At 41.1% G+C, this 18,330-nt stretch overlaps 1 long non-coding RNA gene across 1 annotated transcript; it reads left to right on the top strand.

Annotated features, from left to right (window-relative positions):
* Positions 1-236: 236 nt before the first annotated feature.
* On the top strand, positions 237-5,104 carry LOC116982950. Its single transcript, XR_004414573.1, has 4 exons — positions 237-342; positions 3,165-3,196; positions 3,685-3,783; positions 4,665-5,104. It is a non-coding gene; the product is annotated as an uncharacterized LOC116982950 (long non-coding RNA).
* The last annotated feature ends 13,226 nt before the right edge of the window (positions 5,105-18,330 follow it).

The raw sequence follows: 18,330 nt of genomic DNA on the forward strand, positions 1-18,330 counted from the left end.
AAATTACTCAGGTCGCATGTTACATTTTGCCAGAAAAAAATAATTACGGATGTCAGAATAAAAAATACTTTAAAAAAGAAATGCAAATTTGACTATTTTTTTACAGTTATCTCGCGCTACTCCGTGTAGTTACCGTAAGCTTAGAAATCAGTTTAGTCACAAGTAATTCCAATAACTATTCTTTTAACGTATCAAAAGTACCCAAAGTGGAATTCATTATTTTTCCTCATCTTTCAGAACTCGCTAACCAATATCTCTATATCTGGGCTTCTGGGGTCGGTGGAATCGCCATTTTGGTGTTGGTATTTATCATTGTCCTGAGGTGCCGTTCGACAAATAAAAGTAAGTATTATGCTCACCGATGTGTTTTCTGAGAACCTAGACAACACTGTAGATAATTAATACAATTTCTAAATGATAGAGCTGCTATGCAATTTTGCAGGAATTTGAATTGCACCGGACATGACAGATAATTCAGTATTTATAATTTAATAGTGATCACAGAAGAAAGAAATAGAAATATTGTTCTGCTTATTTGCAAGAGTATGTTTTAATTTTAGATATGGAAAAGTGAAATCTAGATGAATTTCAGGTGCAACTGGTTTGAGCAGGATGGTATTAGTGCCCAGTCGAGAGGAAATAGCGGATGCTTGGCGGGATCACACTTTTAACTTAAATATGATATGTCAAAATAATTTCCAACCACAAATGCAAACTTTGGGCTGTTCATTAAGGAATTGTAGAGATCCTAATTTGCTGCACATGAAAATTCAATTCACACCATGGTCTCTTATTGATAAACTTTCTAACATTGTTTCAAAAGTTCTCACTTGGTTGTATCTGCAAGAATCCTCCAACTACCCACCTCCCGCCGCCACAGTTCATTCATAACCATTTTCGCGATACGATGCATTATGGACAAGGGCAATCGCAATCGAAGTCAAAGGGGGTAGTATTTAGACGCAGCGGTGTGAAGCGTTGTGAACACTTTTTTTCGAAAAGATATTTGAAGTAAAATCTCATGTGACGAATGCAGTATAGATCTCAATGTAACCGTTGGATTATGACATGCTGAGTAACACGTTAATGTTGCTTAGATATATAATCTTGTCGTTTTTTATCTGATTTAGAATAAATAATGTTGTAAACGCACAAAAATATCGTTGAATATTAAGAAACATGGAAACTAGAGGGAGACAGAAAGGACTGGATAGAGGGGACGTGTAGAGGATGTTTCCACTTGTGGGAGAGTCTAGGACCAGAGGCCATTGCCTTAGAATAAAATGACGTGCATTTAGAAAGAAAGTGAGGAGGAATTTCGTCAGTCAGGATGGTGAATCCGTGGAAGTCATTGCCACAGAAGACTATGAAGGCCAAGTGAATGGATAGGTTTAATGGCGGAGAGTGATAGATTCTTGATTAGTACGTGTGTCAAAGGTTATGGGGAGAAGGCAGGAGAATGGGGTTGAGAGGGAAAGACAGGTTAGCCATAATTCAATGGCGGAGTAGAATTGATAGGGCGAATGGCTTAATTCTGCTCTTATAATGTATTAATTTATGAACAATAAACGTTGTATTTGCATGGACAGTTGCATTCTGCATTTGAAGTAAGATAACGTTTCTCTCTTCAATAACGCCTGTCTTAAATAACTCAATTATTCACGAGTTTATTTTAAATCAATCCTATCGTACTAGAAACATAATCTTATGTTTCCTCTCTCCGTGAAATTCATTATGTCCTCGTTAAAGAAAGAACGGTTCTTATAATTGCACCAACTCTCAAAGTCGTGCATCGTTTAACGATGTTCTCGGATACGAATTTAACCCGAATTTCAATAAATGCAATCATCATCTGATATTGCTTGATGCATTGGATGGGCAATTTCATTGACGAGTCCGCTAAGCTCCAGAAATGCTCTTCGTCACTTTTACAATTCACCATGTTCAGGCATATACATAATCGAATATATGTGTGACTCTGCATTGCCCGCCATTTTTGCTGAATGGATAGCACATTGGCTCCATGGAAGGAAGCAGAGAGTGATAGTGGAAGGTTGCTTCTCAGAATGGAGGCCATTGACTAGTGGTGTGTCACAGGGTTCGGTGCTGGGCCCGTTACTGTTTGTCATCTACATCAATGATTTGGATGAGAACATACAGGGGCAGATTAGCAAGTTTGCTGATGATACAAAAGTCAGTGGTTTTGTAGATAGTGAAGAAGGTTGGGAACGATTGCAGTAGGATCTGGATCGATTGGCCAGGTGGGCAGAAGCATGCCCACGGGACGTCGAACAAGGGCAGGACCAACACAGTAAATGGTAGGCCTCTGGGTAGTGTTATAGAGCAGAGGGATCTAGGAGTACAAGTGCATGGTTCCTTGAAGGTCGAGTCACAAGTTGGTCAAAAAGGCTTTTGGCACTTTGGCCTTCATCAGTCAGAGTATTGAGTATAGAAGTTGGGAGGTCATGTTGCAGTGGTATAAGAAGTTGGTGAGACCGCATAATGAATATTGTGTTCAGTTCTCGACACCTTGTTATAGGAAAGATATTGTCAAGCTTGAAATGGTCCAGAAAAGATTTACGAGGATGTTGCCAGGGCTAGAGGGTGTGAGCTATAGGGAGCGGTTGAGTAGGCTGGGTCTCTATTCCATGGAGCGTAGGAGGATGAGGGGAGATAGAGATATATAAAATCACGAGAGGAATAGATCGGGTAGATGCACAGTCTTGCCCAGTTGGGGAATCGAGGACGTAGGTTCTAGGTGAAGGGGAAAAGATTTAATAGGAATCCGAGGGGTGACATTTTCACACAGTGGGTGTATGGAACAAGCTGCCAGAGGAGGTAATTGAGGCGGGGACTATCCCATCGTTTAAGAAACAGTTGGACAGCTAACTGGATAGGATAGGTTTGGATGGTTATGGACCAAGCGCAGGCAAGTGGGTCTAGGGTAGCTGGAGCATTATTGGCCAGTGTGGACGAGTTGGGCCGAAGGGCCTGTTTCCACAGTGTATCACTCTATGACTGCATGACTATATTTAATCTCATTGCTTATTGCTTTCCCTGCATACAATGATAGTCTCTTGTTTAACTGTTACATTAAAAAAGTATTAACAGGACACGGGGAAATGTTTTGCCGTAATTTATAATTTAATTTCATTAACTTTTAGAGCAAAGGAGTACCGGGGGCCATGAAGAATCGGTATGCATTCATGTATATATACATATATATTACATTTGAGGAAACGGTTGAAGCATCTATAAATAAGGTTGTAAAACAAGTATTCTGCCGGAACTATTTCGCAAAAGTATCCATCGCTATCGCGAATCTGTCAAATTGTGTTTAACATTCATTTGACGGCAGTTGCGACGTTAGTGTAAGTGGTTATAGGAAGAGACAACTTAAATGGATTAATTAATTCCGCATATACGTAGATAATAACTACATTCATCGCTCCAAGTCTTACGTTTGAACTGAGTAATTCCACCTAGTGATGCTGAAACCCATCAAGTTTAAGTTCAGTGGATATATTCTACTTAAAACCCATACAAGTCTTATAGTTTTAGATTTATAAACCATATCTTTTGTATGTGTTTGGAATTACTCCATTGCGCTCACTGGCAAATACGCAAGCAACGATAATGGCACTTGTGCAGTCATGTGAATTATTTTCTTCCTGATCAATGCAGGTTGAGGCGAACAACATCCTGACTTATTCTGCTGTAGATATGAGCAATTCCAAAAGGAAATGGAGACAGAAAAGCGAAGAGGAGACATCCTATGCACAAGTAAGATTCTGCAGCACATGAAGAAAACATAGAAAGCGACGCAGAAAATAGGTGTAAAAGAGCCATATCCTAATATCATAAACCATGAGACATAGGGGCAGGTATTGGCCATTCAGCCCATCGAGTCTGCTCCGTCATTGGATCATGGCTGATCTATTTTTCCCACTCAACCTAATTTTGCTGCCATATCCCTGTAATTTTTGACAACCTTACTAATCAAGAACATGTCAATCTTTGCTTTAAAAATATCCAACAAATTGTCCGCCACATCCGTCAGTGAATCTTCTATCCAAGAGTCAAGAGTCAAGAATGTTTTATAGTCATATGTCCCATCCACGCTAGCACCTTGTCTCTAACTCCATGGACTCCTATCTTGTTTAGCAGCTTCATGTGCGTCCTGAAAATCCGAGTAAGCATGGTCCATGGTCTCTCCTTTGTCCGTCTCCCCGTTTCACAATATTTTAAGTACCCCGAAACCTCATCATTCATAATGTACACTAATATCAGACCAACCACTGAATATCTGGGATTGTTGGCACAAGCGACTGCAGATGATGGAATCCAGTGCAAAAAAAAAAAACGATGCCTCACCAGGCCAGCCTGCATCCGTGGAAGGAAAAAAGTCAGGCGACATTTTAATCCGAAGAAGGGTCGAGATCCATCACATAGTTTGTTATTTTTCTTCCACATGTGTTGCCAGGCCTACAGTGTTCGTTCCTCCAGCACTTTTTACTCCAGTCTATTTACTCAATATCTGCGTTTGTCCCAACGTTGGTAGTGTGGTGCGTCTAAAGTTGTGCCGATGTTTTTGATACCTGAATTGATCCGCGGGCCACAACCTGGTTCAACAATGACATCTTTTGCAACCGTTGGTTTTTCAGGTAAAACAACGGGCCGCCCGGGAAGTACTTACATACGCATCTGTGGAATTGTCTCAACCCGGGAATGCTGGTAAAGTTAAACCTAGGGATAAGATCACGGAATATGCTGCGCTGCAGACGGCAAATCCACGAAGAGTAAAAGATGACGGAAAGTAATCAAGGAAATTCTATAGACTACGATGGCCTGGTAATACTTTACGATCCATGCAGTAAAGGGTCTTCATTATATACACGTTCACATCCACCTATGTTATAGAAATACCGAAATTGGACCTATTACACAACAGTCATATTAATCTTTAATTATTCAAGATTATCTGTCTGCAATCGATGAATTCTAAAAAATAATCACAATAACTTAGTTATTTAAAACTATTAAAATATATTAACAGCATGCATTAATTGTACATGTCATGCTATTTTCCTATCTGTTTGTGTATCCCATCTCATTGTTTATACAGAAATATTAAGATACCTTCTGGAACTGAAAGACAATTAAAAAAACAAATTTCCCTTCAAATCCAGTATATCCCGGCTTCTTTTCTAGCCGACACTCTTGGAGTATTCGTTACAACATTTCCGCTCTTTGGATCTTCCATGGAATTTCTGAATTCCACTTTAAATGATGGTAGAATGTCATATTTGTACGTAATGTTGGTTGGCTGTCCAATCTTTTCCTGGCCGCATATTCCAATTACTTCCGAAGCCCCAAAACTCTGGGATAATCAATTTACAAAACGGTGGTTAGAATCTTCTAAGACTAACAATATTCCGGGGTGCTGCATGCGATTTTATTTGTGTGAAGATATAAGCACTATCCGCTTTATATAAACATATATACATATATATGTAAAGCCCATAGGAAAGAGCGAATAGAATATCACCGCCTATTACATCTGAAGCAGCTAATCGCTTGTATTTGAATTTGAAATTGCGGAAGGCGACGCAAATTAGCATCGCTTTTTTGTAACTGTCATGGGAGAGTTCTTGTGTACGTCATCAAACGGGAGGATCGATACATTCGTATGTGTTTTACATGCCAGAAGCATTACAACATCAAAATGGCATCGTTATTTTCTCCCTAAATAATTACATCTTCCTCCAAAGTCTCCATAGTCATCAGTATTCCCCCTTTTAACGCAAATGCTTAAAATATGAACCAGTTATTTGACTCAAATTCTGAAAATGAAAAGAACTTAAAAATTCACACAATCCAACTATTTTGTAGAGCATTTTGCATCTCCATCCTATGATTTGTATGTCAACTTTGCTCGTATATGTTAATTTTCATGGCCCAATTGCCATAATTCAACATTTGTTTATACACATGTTACGGTTTTGCAAGTTCACATCTAATTTCCGCAACTATTGTATTGAATGACCCTTTCTCAAATCGCTACATAACCTCAGCCCGCCTATTGTGGTCCCCTATTGTCAACCCACACGTTCGCACCGTTTTCATCTATATTAATGTAAATTGGAACTTTCATGATAGCGTTGGGACGGCAATCGAAATAAACTCAAAGGAAGTCAAAAAGTCAAGATCCATATTCTCCATTCTTTCCCTTCTTACCGAGGCTCAGGGAATATTGTTATATTTTTACGCAAAAGGTATCACCGCCGATTTGCATCTTCATTTGTATCTTCAAAAATAACGTTTTATTTCACATTTCTCTGCCATCTGCATTTGCTGCTATCTCTCTGTTCAGGTGTCCCCGCCAATATCTATCTTCGGGATTTCACATGATCTATTTTAAATTGTCCAATCTCAGTTTCAGATTGTTGCCATCGTTAAATTTTGAGGTTAATCCCAAAACAATGTATATATTCAGCGAATGAAAGCACTGCCACTAAATGGTCCAGGATACACCCGCCATGAAATATTTGGATTCCAAACTGCTTCCCTTCACTCTGATATTTTTATTTGAACCGTTCTACCCACTCTTGTTAGTTGTGAACATATCATTCAACGTTACCTTTGAGTTGCTTTGGTAAATGCCATTCAGAAATCCGTTATAAACGCCTTTATGGTCATCTTTTGAATATTCCTTCAGCCATTTTTTCAGGCATTTTCTCAGTTAAACAGAACACATTTTGCTGAGCCAACGTTAATGTTCATTGGCCTTGACGAGTATCGGTTCCGGCAAGCAGTTGGAGTAAAACATAGAAATCAACACGATGCAGCAATAAGTAATTAAATCAGTTTAGCTTCGTTACATATGATTTTCTAATAACAAAATACATTTCATTCTTTGTGATCAGTTCTGACATTCATGGGCCGTAACCGAAAGGTTAACCAGTGGAAAAACATGGTTTTGTTAGTTTATTCGCAATATTAACACGCTTCTAAATATAATCGACAATGACGCATTAGTTTCCTGCGCCAAATATAAGCGGTAAATGAAGTAGGTACGGTTCTGCAGTTCGTTGCAAATTTAGCAGTTACCTGTCTGAAAATATGTCGTTTGGTGCATAACGGAAGTGCATAGAGCTCATGGATCAATACGCAACTGTCGCCTCAAAAGCAGATTCTAATCGTTATTTTCCATTGCAATGTTTCCGAAGAAGAGTTTCTATTTTCCCCATCTCCAATATTACATTGGGTAGGCGTCTTGCTGAAAGAACAGTAATAAAGTGATGCTGTATACGTGAAAGCATCCACAAATAGCTTGATAACGGTATAATGCTTATTTGGCTGTGTTCAACCGCAAACGTGTATTTACGAAGTTCACATCTACCTAGTGACTTGATATTTACCCCATCAAACCTACTCCCTGATCTTTAGATTAATTTACCACGTGCTTTTTCACCATAAGCCAAAGGACACGATTTGGCAAGAAGTTGAAACAGTTTTTTTTCTCTTTGGAAAACACGTTTTTAGTGAATCAATGCATTGTCGGGGCTCTGTGAACAAGGCAAAAAACACAATGGAATATGAAGAATAGCAACCTTAGATTTATTAGTGGAAGCAAGCCCATCTCCAAGTTAAAGGTACAACTATGGACACTCACACGGGCCCTAGCTGTGCCCGCCTTTTTGTCACTTACGTCAAACAGTTCTTTTTCCAGGTGTGCACTGGCACACTCCCCTGTGCAGAACTCATTGATTTCAGTAATTTCACCATAACCTCAACCCTGCCCTTCTCCAGCTGAGAGGGGGAAGATAAAATCAGATGTGTCGATATTTACTGTTGAATAAAGGTAACTACAGAGGCGTGAAGGGGGGGGGGGGGGGGGGGGGGGGGGAGCTGGCTAAAGATGATTGGAAAGGGACCCTAACGAGAATGACGGTGGAGCAGCAATGACACGAGTTTCTGGGAGTAATTCGGAAGACACAGGGACTTTTCATCCCAAAGAGGAAGAAATAAACTTCCTCAAGGCATTTACCAATGAAACAGCAAAAGTAGGCGGCGATGTGCGATTAATAGAGGGGCAGAATCCAAGCGAAATTGAATGACTGGCAAACTGGCTTTCTGGAGCGCTAGTATGGGTGTTGTGGGCTGAACGGACTGGTTTCCAGAGGGCTGGTATGGACATTGTGGGCCAAATGGATTCTTGGGTTGGCAGCTCAGTCACTCAAGCCTGATGTGCTGGCAGCTCACTCACAGCTGGTGGGCTGGCAGTTGACTCACGGCTACTCCTTGAAATTCAATTTCAAGCAGGGTGCCATGCCACCAAATTCAAATGCAGTTCCCTACCATTTCAAGCAGGGTGCAAGGCTACCAAATTCAAGTGCAGTTTCTTACCACTTCAAGCAGGGTGCAATGCCACCAAATTCAAATGCAGTTCCCTACCATTTCAAGCAGGGTGCAAGGCTACCAAATTCAAGTGCAGTTTCTTACCACTTCAAGCAGGGTGCAAGGCCACCAAATTCAAGTGCAGTTTCATACCACTTCAAGCAGGGTGCAAGGCCACCGAATTCAAGTGCAGTTTCACACCACTTCATGCAGGGTGTAAGGCCAACGAATTCAAGTGCTTTCATACCACTTCAAGCAGGGTGCAATGCCAACCAACTCAAGTGCAGTTTCATACCACTTCAAGCAGGGTCCAAGTCCACCAAACTCAAGTGCAGTTACATACCACTTCAAGCACGGTGCAAGGCCACCAAATTCAAGTGCAGTTTCATACCACTTCAAGCAGGTTGCAAGGCCACCAAATTCAAGTGCAGTTTCATACCACGTCAAGCACGGTGCAAGGCCACCAAATTCAAGTGCAGTTTCACACCATTTCAAGCAGGGTGCAAGGCCACCAAATTCAAATGCAGTTTCATACCATTTCAAGCAGGGTGAAACCACCATCAAACCACCATCAAACCATACAAAACATCACAAAACACCACAAAACACCACAAAACATCACATAAACACCACACTCACTGTTCAGTAAACATTCAGTGTGTTCAGTTGGTTCACAGCTCAGACCGAGTGGTGACCTCTCCCTCCCCATCTTGCAGAAACTGAGCCACACCCACACTTCCGGGTTTTATAATCCCTCCCCCTCCCACCGGAAGGGGCGTGGCCTTCATGGCGTGATTGATAGGAGAGAGATTCTCAACATTTTTTAAACACTAATAACACTTTTATTTTTCATTGATGGGAAGAAGCCTGATGAGTGGAGGGGGACTGAGTAAGATGGCCAAAAATCACAGCCATAAATGATAGCGTTTTATCTAAAATCAATATACAGTGCAAACAGGAAGTTGTCAAGTTTAGACTTTTTGCTGTGCTTCAGTTCAAACCCAACCACCACCAACCATTTGCTGTGTTTAAGTTCAAACCCAACCACCACCAACCACCATTTGCTGTGCTTTATTTCAAACCAACCATCACCAACCACCATTTGCTGTGCTTTATTTCAAACCAACTACCACCAACCACCATTTGCTTTGCTTTATTTCAAACCAACCACATTTTCATTTTCAAACCACATTAAGGGCACTCAAGGTCAGTAAAACCACACTCACAGTTTAGTAGACATGTGTTCAGTGTTATTCACAGCTCAGACTGAGAGACATGACCCTCTTGCTCCCCCATCCTGCAGAGACTGACTGAGGCACTCAACACTTCCGGGTTTGATAGTCCCTCCGGAAGGGGCATGGCCTTCAGGAGAGAGAATCTCAACATTTTTTAAACACTAATAACTCTTTTAATTTTCATCGATGGGAAAAATCCTCTTGTCCTGCGCAGCGGTGGCGGACTCTGAGTAAGATGGCCAAAAATCACAGCCGTATGTGGCAGCGTTTTTTCTAAAATCAATATACAGAACACCAGGAAGTGGTCAAGATCAGACTTTTAGTAATATAGATATTCATTAACACGGGTGGTATCTGCAGTTAGAGAAACAGAGATGCAGCTCAAAGACTACTTTGCTAATTTGGTTCTGCTTGAAAATGAGAGGATGCTGCTGATGTTTTGTTTTTCAGAACGTCTGGAGGGAATTTATGTAGAAGGACATGAATGATTACATGGGGGAGAGAAAAATCTTGAGGCGTGAGGTACAAAATACTGTAGATATTAGGAAGGTAGACAAAAGTGCTGGAGAAACACAACGGGTGAGGCAGCATCTATGGAGCGAAGGAAATAGGCAACGTTTCGGGCCAAACCCCTTCTTCAGTTTCTCCAGCACCTTTGCCTACCTTCGATTTTCCAGCATTTGCAGTTCCTTCTTGAATGTAGATATTAGGAAGTCGGAAATAACATAATAACATCATAACTTAGTAACATAATGTTAAGTTAAATAACACCATAACATAATAACATAGTGTTAAGGCAATAACCTCTTCCTCAATGTCTGCAAGATGAAGGTGCCAGTTATTAACATCACAAAACTTCAGGAAACAAGGTGGTGTATACATCCCAGTCAGCTTCATGGTGGCAAAGTGGAAATGCTTGAGAGTTTATCATCAACAATTTGCTTTAGACCATCCGAATTGAAGATGCGGGGAGGAGAGTACACTAATGCCTCGACTTGATAAGAAGACTCAGAAGGTTCCCAGGGTGGCATGTCTCCAATGAAACGGAACTGTAGATGTTGGAATCTTGAGCAAAAAACACAGATTGCTGAATTAACTCAGCAGGTCAGGCAACGTCACCAGAGAACATGCATAGGCAATGTTTCAGCCTACCTATGAATCCTTCTTCAGACTGATTGTAGTCAGCGGGTGAAAGCACTAGGAGAGGTGGGGTGGGGGGGGGGGGAGGGGGATCAAAGCTGGTCAAATGATAGTTTGATACTGGAGTAAGGGTTGATAAGCAGATGAGTGGACAAAGACCAGGGATGAAAAGGAGACGAAAAGCTCTGAGATAAATAGAGAACATGTATGAATTGTGAGGCATGAGGAAGGTATGTAAGTGGAAGCAAATGGGGAGAAGGGGAAATGTGAGGGGATAGTGCGAGAAATGCAGCCACAGGGAAGAGTGGCAGATAAAGAGGAGGGGAGGAGTTGTTGATTTGTTAAAAGGATAGAGTTTGCCTGGTTCTTACCTCTCACCCCACCAGCTTCCACATCCAACATATCATTCTCCAACATTTCCACTACCATCAACATGATCCCACCACCAGTCACATCTTCCCTTCCCCATTCCTTTCCACTTTCTGCAGAGACCATTCCCTCTGCAACTCCTTTGTTTACTCATCCCTTCCCATCTAAACCACACCCTTCCTAGGTACTTTTCCCCACAACCGCAGGAAATGTAACACCTGTTGTCCCTATACCTCCTCCATAACATCCATCCACAGACCCCAGTCGCCCTTCCATGTGAGACCAAAGATCACAATCACCTCCTCTAAACTCATCTACATCATTCTGGGCTCTCGATGTAGCCTTCCTTACATTGGCGACCGACAGCCGTTTAATCAAACACTTGCTCTCATTCTAATAACCCCCTTTACCATTCCCATACTGCTCCATTACCAGAGTGAGACCACAACAAACTGGAGGAACAGCACCTCAACAGCATTTGAGTTACAACAACCTAATGGTATAAATATTGATTATTCAATTAGTTAACTAACCAGCTTCTATCTTTTTTTCTTCACCCTCTCTCTCTGTGCCTACCCATTTCTCACACTATCCTGCTCCTCTTTCTCCTTTCCTCCACCCCCTTCCACCTACATCTCTTCTCCTTGATTCAAAATTCACACATTTTCTCTCCTTATCTCTCAGTCTTTTAGTGGCCTTTGCATCTCTGTCCAGCCATCTGCAAACCAACCCTCAGATGAATCCATCTATTACTTGCCCCACCCCCAACTCTCATCCAGCTTTCACTCACCTACTATAATAAATCAGAAGAAGGGTTCAAATTTGAAATGTCACCTATCCATGTTCTCCGGAAATGCTTCCTGACTTTCTGAGTTACTCCAGCACTTTGTGTTATCCTGCTCAGGCCTCCGATGATTCTTAGCAATTTCTATAGATGTACTGCAGAAACCATGCTATCCGGATGCATCACAGCTTGGTTTGGCAACAGGTCTGCCCAAAAGTACAAAAAAATTGCATAGGTTTGTGCAAGTAGCTCGTTTCATCACACTAGCAGTCCGTCACACCCTCATGGACTCCACCCATACCATCGTGCCTCAGGAAAAAAGCCCAAGCACTTGGCATTAACAACATTATTGAGGACCATTTATTCTCTCTTCAACCTTCTATTAGGCAGAAGATAAAAAAAGCTTGAAAGTATGTGCAGCAGAATTGGGAACGTGCACTCAGACCACTGAACCAATCTCCCATAAGCCAGAGTGTTATCCCTATCTCCCAACCTACCTCATTGTGCCCTTTTTTGTTTTTTTGCACTTTCTCTGTAACTGTAATGTTATAAAGCTGTAACACTAAATTCTGCATTCTGTATTTGTTCTTTCCTACACAAACTATTGTAGTCGTGTGTGGGTTGATTGCATATGCATAGTATGATTTAACTAGATAGAATGTAAGCAAGGTTCTTTTGCTGTATGTTGCTACACCTGATACCGAAAATCAAACCAATAAGAATATAATCCAAAACCACACCTAGAGAATATCAAGAAAAATCCGTTCGTTTGGAAAAGCACAACAATTACGAGAATAATAGAATTTCTAAAATTGAAAATTAAACAAAAATGGAAGTAATGTCAGAAGAGTAAGACTGATTCGGATTGAGTCAGCATAAAATCATAAGACATAAGAATAGAATTAGGCCCTTCAGCCCATTGAGTCTACTCCTCCATTCAATCATGGCTGAATTGGGAACATTGGAGGCAGTTTTACACACTGACTGGAACATAATGCAAACTTTTATGTGCATACATCATAAGTGCACTTAATCATTTCAAATAGCTTGAACTTTACTATACTAAATTCTATCAATTTTTGTGTCTTATATAATGAAAGAAACAGGTGCATTGTTCATTATCACACCCCACCTACATCAAAGGTACATAAACCTGTTGCCAGAGGCATATTTGAATACCTTGGGCATTTTATATTGCTTTTTAAAAGTATTTTTGTCTTTTAAATAATAAAAAAAAGAGTTCAACCAGCATAGCACATCATTATATTTATTATCATTGCAATGAATTCTTGCACTGCTACAGTCATTTTGGTGAATGTGCTTCAGCAGAGTTGTTGAGTATGGAGTTTCAGGTTTTAATCACAGTAATGATGAATGATGAATAATAAAGTAAAGGATGGACACCCACACATACTGTGACTCCAGTATTTTGTGTCTATCTTTGCAATAAAGGACACCTCTGGTTTCCGTTGCATGTGAATTTTAGACCTGATAAATCTATACATTGCCTCTTCTAACATCCTCAAGTTCCCTTCATTGTGTTGGCATCTTTTCCAATCATGCTTTCCCAGTAAATAAGCTCATGTTACAAACTACTCATCTTTCTTCTAATTTTCTGAATTTCCTCTATCAGCACTGTGTGTTTACACTTATCAGATGATTAGTAATATGGCTCACCAGCACCTCCTTAAGGGCAATTAAGGAAAAGCAATAAATGCTCAGCCCATCAGATGTGGATGGAGAGTATTATGGTGACAGTAATGCTATTAAATGTAACGGTTAATTGCTTGGACTTTCATCTATGGAATACCCACATCCTGAAACAAGAATAAATAGTTTAGAAAAGGCTGTTTTAAAACCAATAAATCTAAATCTATACAATCATGAAACTATGATTAATGCATAAGCAAAGTAGCACATATTTCTTTAAAAACATTGTGTACCTTAGATGTCAATAGATATCCTATTGATGTTTTCAAAATAAGTTACCCACATCAAACTTACATCTCATCCTGTACCATGATTTTTTCTATCGCCTTGCATATAAAATACATAGGGAATCATAATTAGTACTCCTAAAGTTCTTAGTTCAAGTTTCTTCACACTCCTGTCATTTTTTTCTCTTTCTCTAAGCTTTCCATTTATAAAAGCTTTTAAAACATGCAATACTTCAAGTTCAAGTTCACATTTATTTGTCACATGCACCAAATAAGTGATATGAGTTACCATGCAGCCATGCTATCAAAAAGAGCACAATACACAATAGAGTTTAACATAAACATCCACCACAGTGGAATCAACATTCTTCACTGTGATGGAAGGCAATAACATTTAGTCAATCTTCCTCCTTTGTTCACCGTAGTCACCGCTACGGACGGCCCGATGTACAATTGAATGATTTCAATTCAGTTTCGAATGGCATTGATAAGTTTTTATAGTTTTTAGCGTTTACAGCAGAGAGATTGAGGTTAAGATTGAATAGAATACAATAGAATGCCATTTATTGTCATTTAAACAAACAAGGCTCAAACGAAATTGTGTTCCTGCAGTCATAACAGCAAAAAAAAACAAAACGCACAATTAACACAATTCCACACAAACATCCATCACAGTGAATCTCCAAAAACCTCCTCACTTTGATGGAAGGCAAAGGTCTTATCTCTTCCCTGTTCTCTGTTCTTTATTCTTCTCCCACGATCAAGCAATCAAACTGCTGCATCAAGCTGATCGAGGCTCTTGATGTTGGAGCCCCTGGCGGGCGATGCTAAGTCCCGCGGCTGTTTAATCTGCGCCGGGCAATGTGAGGCCCTGCTCCGGGCCGGTTTAAAATCGATTTAAACCCCTCGATTCGGGCGGGAGAAGTTGCCGTTGCGGGAGCTCCGAAAAGCGGTCTCCCATCAGGGACCCGCGAGCTCCCGATGCTACCGTCCACAGGGCCTGCGGCCGAAGCCTCCGAAGTCGGGTCACAGCCGTGCGCCACCACAGTACTCCACGCTCCGAAGTCAGCCAGCTCCATGATGGTGAGTCCGCAGGCTCTGCAACTGGAGCCCCGAGGTCGATTCCGGTTGGAGGCCCGCCATCTCCACGATGTTAGGCCCCAACAAAAACGGAGACACGACAGGGAAAAGTTCACGTCCCCGTTCAGGGAAGAGATTCAAAAGATCTGCCCCCCCCCCACATATACACAATTAAAAATAAAATATAACTAAAACCAAAAACATACACCTAACAGGACAAAAAGAAAGATAAGACAGACGGACTGCAGTCGAGCCGCTGCCACAAGGCGCCGCCAGACCGAAGGTCCCTGGTGAGATCACACCTGGACTATTGTGTGCAGTTTTGGTCTCCAAAGTTGAGGAAGGACATTCTTGCTATTGAGGGAGTGCAGCGTAGGTTCACCAGGCTAATTCCTGGGATGGCGTGACTGTCATATGTTGAAATAATGGAGTGGCTGGGCTTGTATACACTGGAATTTAGAAGGATGAGAGCGGATCTTATTGAAACATATAAGATTATTAAGAGATTGGACACGCTAGAGGCAGGAAACATGTTCCCAATGTTGGGGGAGTCCAGAACCAGGGGCCACAGTTTAAGAATAGGCCATTTGGAATGGAGATGAGGAGACCATTTTTCACCCAGAGAGTAGTGAATCTATGGAATTCTCTGTCTCCGAAGGCAGTGGAGGTTGATTCTCTGGATGCTTTCAAGAGAGAGTTAGATAGGGCTCTTAAAGATTACAGTCAAGAGATATGTGGAGAAGGCAGGAATGGGGTACTGATTGCGGGCGATCAGCCATGATCACAGTGAATGGCGGTGCTGGCTCGAAGGGCCGAAGGGCTGAATGGCCTACTCCCGCTCCTATTTTCTATTGTCTATTGGGATGAAGGAAACATTTTTTTTAATCCAGGTGATAGAAAACTAGGAATGTCGGTGAAGAGTAAGGAGAAAAATGAAATAAATCATCTGTTAGATGCTGAGACCAGTGGCAGGTAAAAATCAAAGCAGGAAAAAAGCAAGCAATATAGTATGGAAGGGAGAACAAGGAAAGAAAAAGAAATGTGAAGAATAAACTACTAACTGGAAAGGGTTATGAATTAGAAAGTAAATGGGTATAATCATGTCACCATAAAAACTTCACTGCAGGAGTTTCTTTGTGCTGTGTCCTGGGTACAACTATCTTCAGCTATTTCATTAATGACCTTCCTTCCATTAGAAGTGTAGGAGTGAGGATGTTTAACAATGGAAGACACAATTCATAGATTTTATTAAATTCACAACTAATTTCCAGCCAGCTATCACATTTAATATAACTGCATACAACACACCAAGTGCAGCCTGACCAATGTTTGTACAGCAGCAAAATTGTTTTCCCAACTCTTATCGATGAAGGCAAACACACACAATCCCTTTTACACCTACCCATCTGTGTTGCCATTTTCAGGGCGCTACAAACTTGTATCCCAAGGTCCTTCTGTACACCAACAGTCCTGAAGTCTCAGCTATTTACTGTATATACAGTGGCTTGCAAAAGTGTTCATACCCCTTGAACTTTTCCACATTTTGTCACGTTACAACCACAAACGTAAATGTATTTTATTGGGATTTTATGTGATAGACCAACACAAAGTGGCGCATAATTGTGAAGTGGAAGGAAAATGATACATGGTTTTCAAATTTTTTTACAAATAAAAAACTGAAAAGTGTGGCGTGCAAAAGTATTCAGCCCCCCTGAGTCAATACTTTGTAGAACCACCTTTCGCTGCAATTACAGCTGCAAGTCTTTTGGGGTATGTCTCTACCAGCTTTGCACATCTAGAGACTGAAATTTTTGCCCATTCTTCTTTGCAAAATAGCTCAAGCTCAGTCAGATTGGATGGAGAGCGTCTGTGAACAGCAATTTTCAAGTCTTGCCAGAGATTCTCAATTGGATTTAGGTCTGGACTTTGACTGGGCCATTCTAACACATGAATATGCTTTGATCTAAACCATTCCATTGTAGCTCTGGCTGTATGTTTAGGGTCATTGTCCTGCTGGAAGGTGAACCTCTGCCCCAGTCTCAAGTCTTTTGCAGACTTTAACAGGTTTTCTTCCAAGATTGCCCTGTATTTGGCTCCATCCATCTTCCCATCAACTCTGACCAGCTTCCCTGTCCCTGTTGAAGAAAAGCATCCCCACAGCATGATGCTGCCACCACCATGTTTCATAGTGGGGATGGTGTGTTCAGGGTGATGTGCAGTGTTAGTTTTCCGCCACACATAGCATTTTGCATTTAGGCCAAAAACTTCAATTTTGGTCTCATCTGACCAGAGCACCTTCCTCCACATTTTTGCTGTGTCCCCCACATGGCTTGTGGCAAACTGCAAACGGGACTTCATATGGCTTTTTTTCAACAATGGCTTTCTTCTCGCCACTCTTCCATAAAGGCCCGATTTGTGGAGTGCACGACTAATAGTTGTCCAGTGGACAGATTCTCCCACCTGAGCTGTGGATCTCTGCAGCTCCTCCAGAGTAACCATGGGGCTCTTGGCTGCTTCTCTGATCAATGCTCTCCTTGCCCGGCCTGTCAGTTTAGGTGGACGGCCATGTCTTGGTAGGTTTGCAGTTGTGCCATACTCTTTCCATTTTCGGATGATGGATTGAACAGTGCTCCGCGAGATGTTCAAAGCTTGGGATATTTTTTTATAACCTAACCCTGCTTTAAACTTCTCCACAACTTTATCCCTGACCTGTCTGGTGTGTTCCTTGGGCTTCATGATGCTGTTTGTTCACTAATGTTCTCTAAAAACCTCTGAGGCCTTCACAGAACAGCTGTATTTATACTGAGATTAGATTACACACGTGGACTTTATTTACTAATTAGGTGACTTCTGAAGGCAATTGGTTGCACTGGATTTTATTTAGGGGTATCAGAGTAAAGGGGGCTGAATACTTTTGCATGCCGCACTTTTCAGATTTTTATTTGTAAAAAAATTTGAAAACCATGTATCATTTTCCTTCCACTTCACAATTATGCACCACTTTGTGTTGGTCTATCACATAAAATCCCAATAAAATACATTTACATTTGTGGTTGTAACGTGACACAATGTGGAAAAGTTCAAGGGGTATGAATACTTTTGCAAGCCACTGTATACTGTTTGATTTTCATGTCCCAAAATGCATTATCTCACACTTGCCTGGATTAGGTTCCACCTGCCACCACTCTACCCAACTCTCCAACTGATCGTTGTCGCTCTGTATTATTTTACAATCTTCTTTGCTATCCACTCTTTCGTCAATGTCATGTGCAGTCCATTGTACATTTACTCATCAGTCCACTAACATTGCCTCCCAAGTGCCCTTCTCTACCAGCCTACTATGCAGAACTTTGTCAAATCTAAAGTCCATTTCGGCCATGTTATG

Source organism: Amblyraja radiata, chromosome 17 (genome assembly GCF_010909765.2).
Source record: "Amblyraja radiata isolate CabotCenter1 chromosome 17, sAmbRad1.1.pri, whole genome shotgun sequence".
NCBI lineage: Eukaryota > Metazoa > Chordata > Chondrichthyes > Rajiformes > Rajidae > Amblyraja > Amblyraja radiata.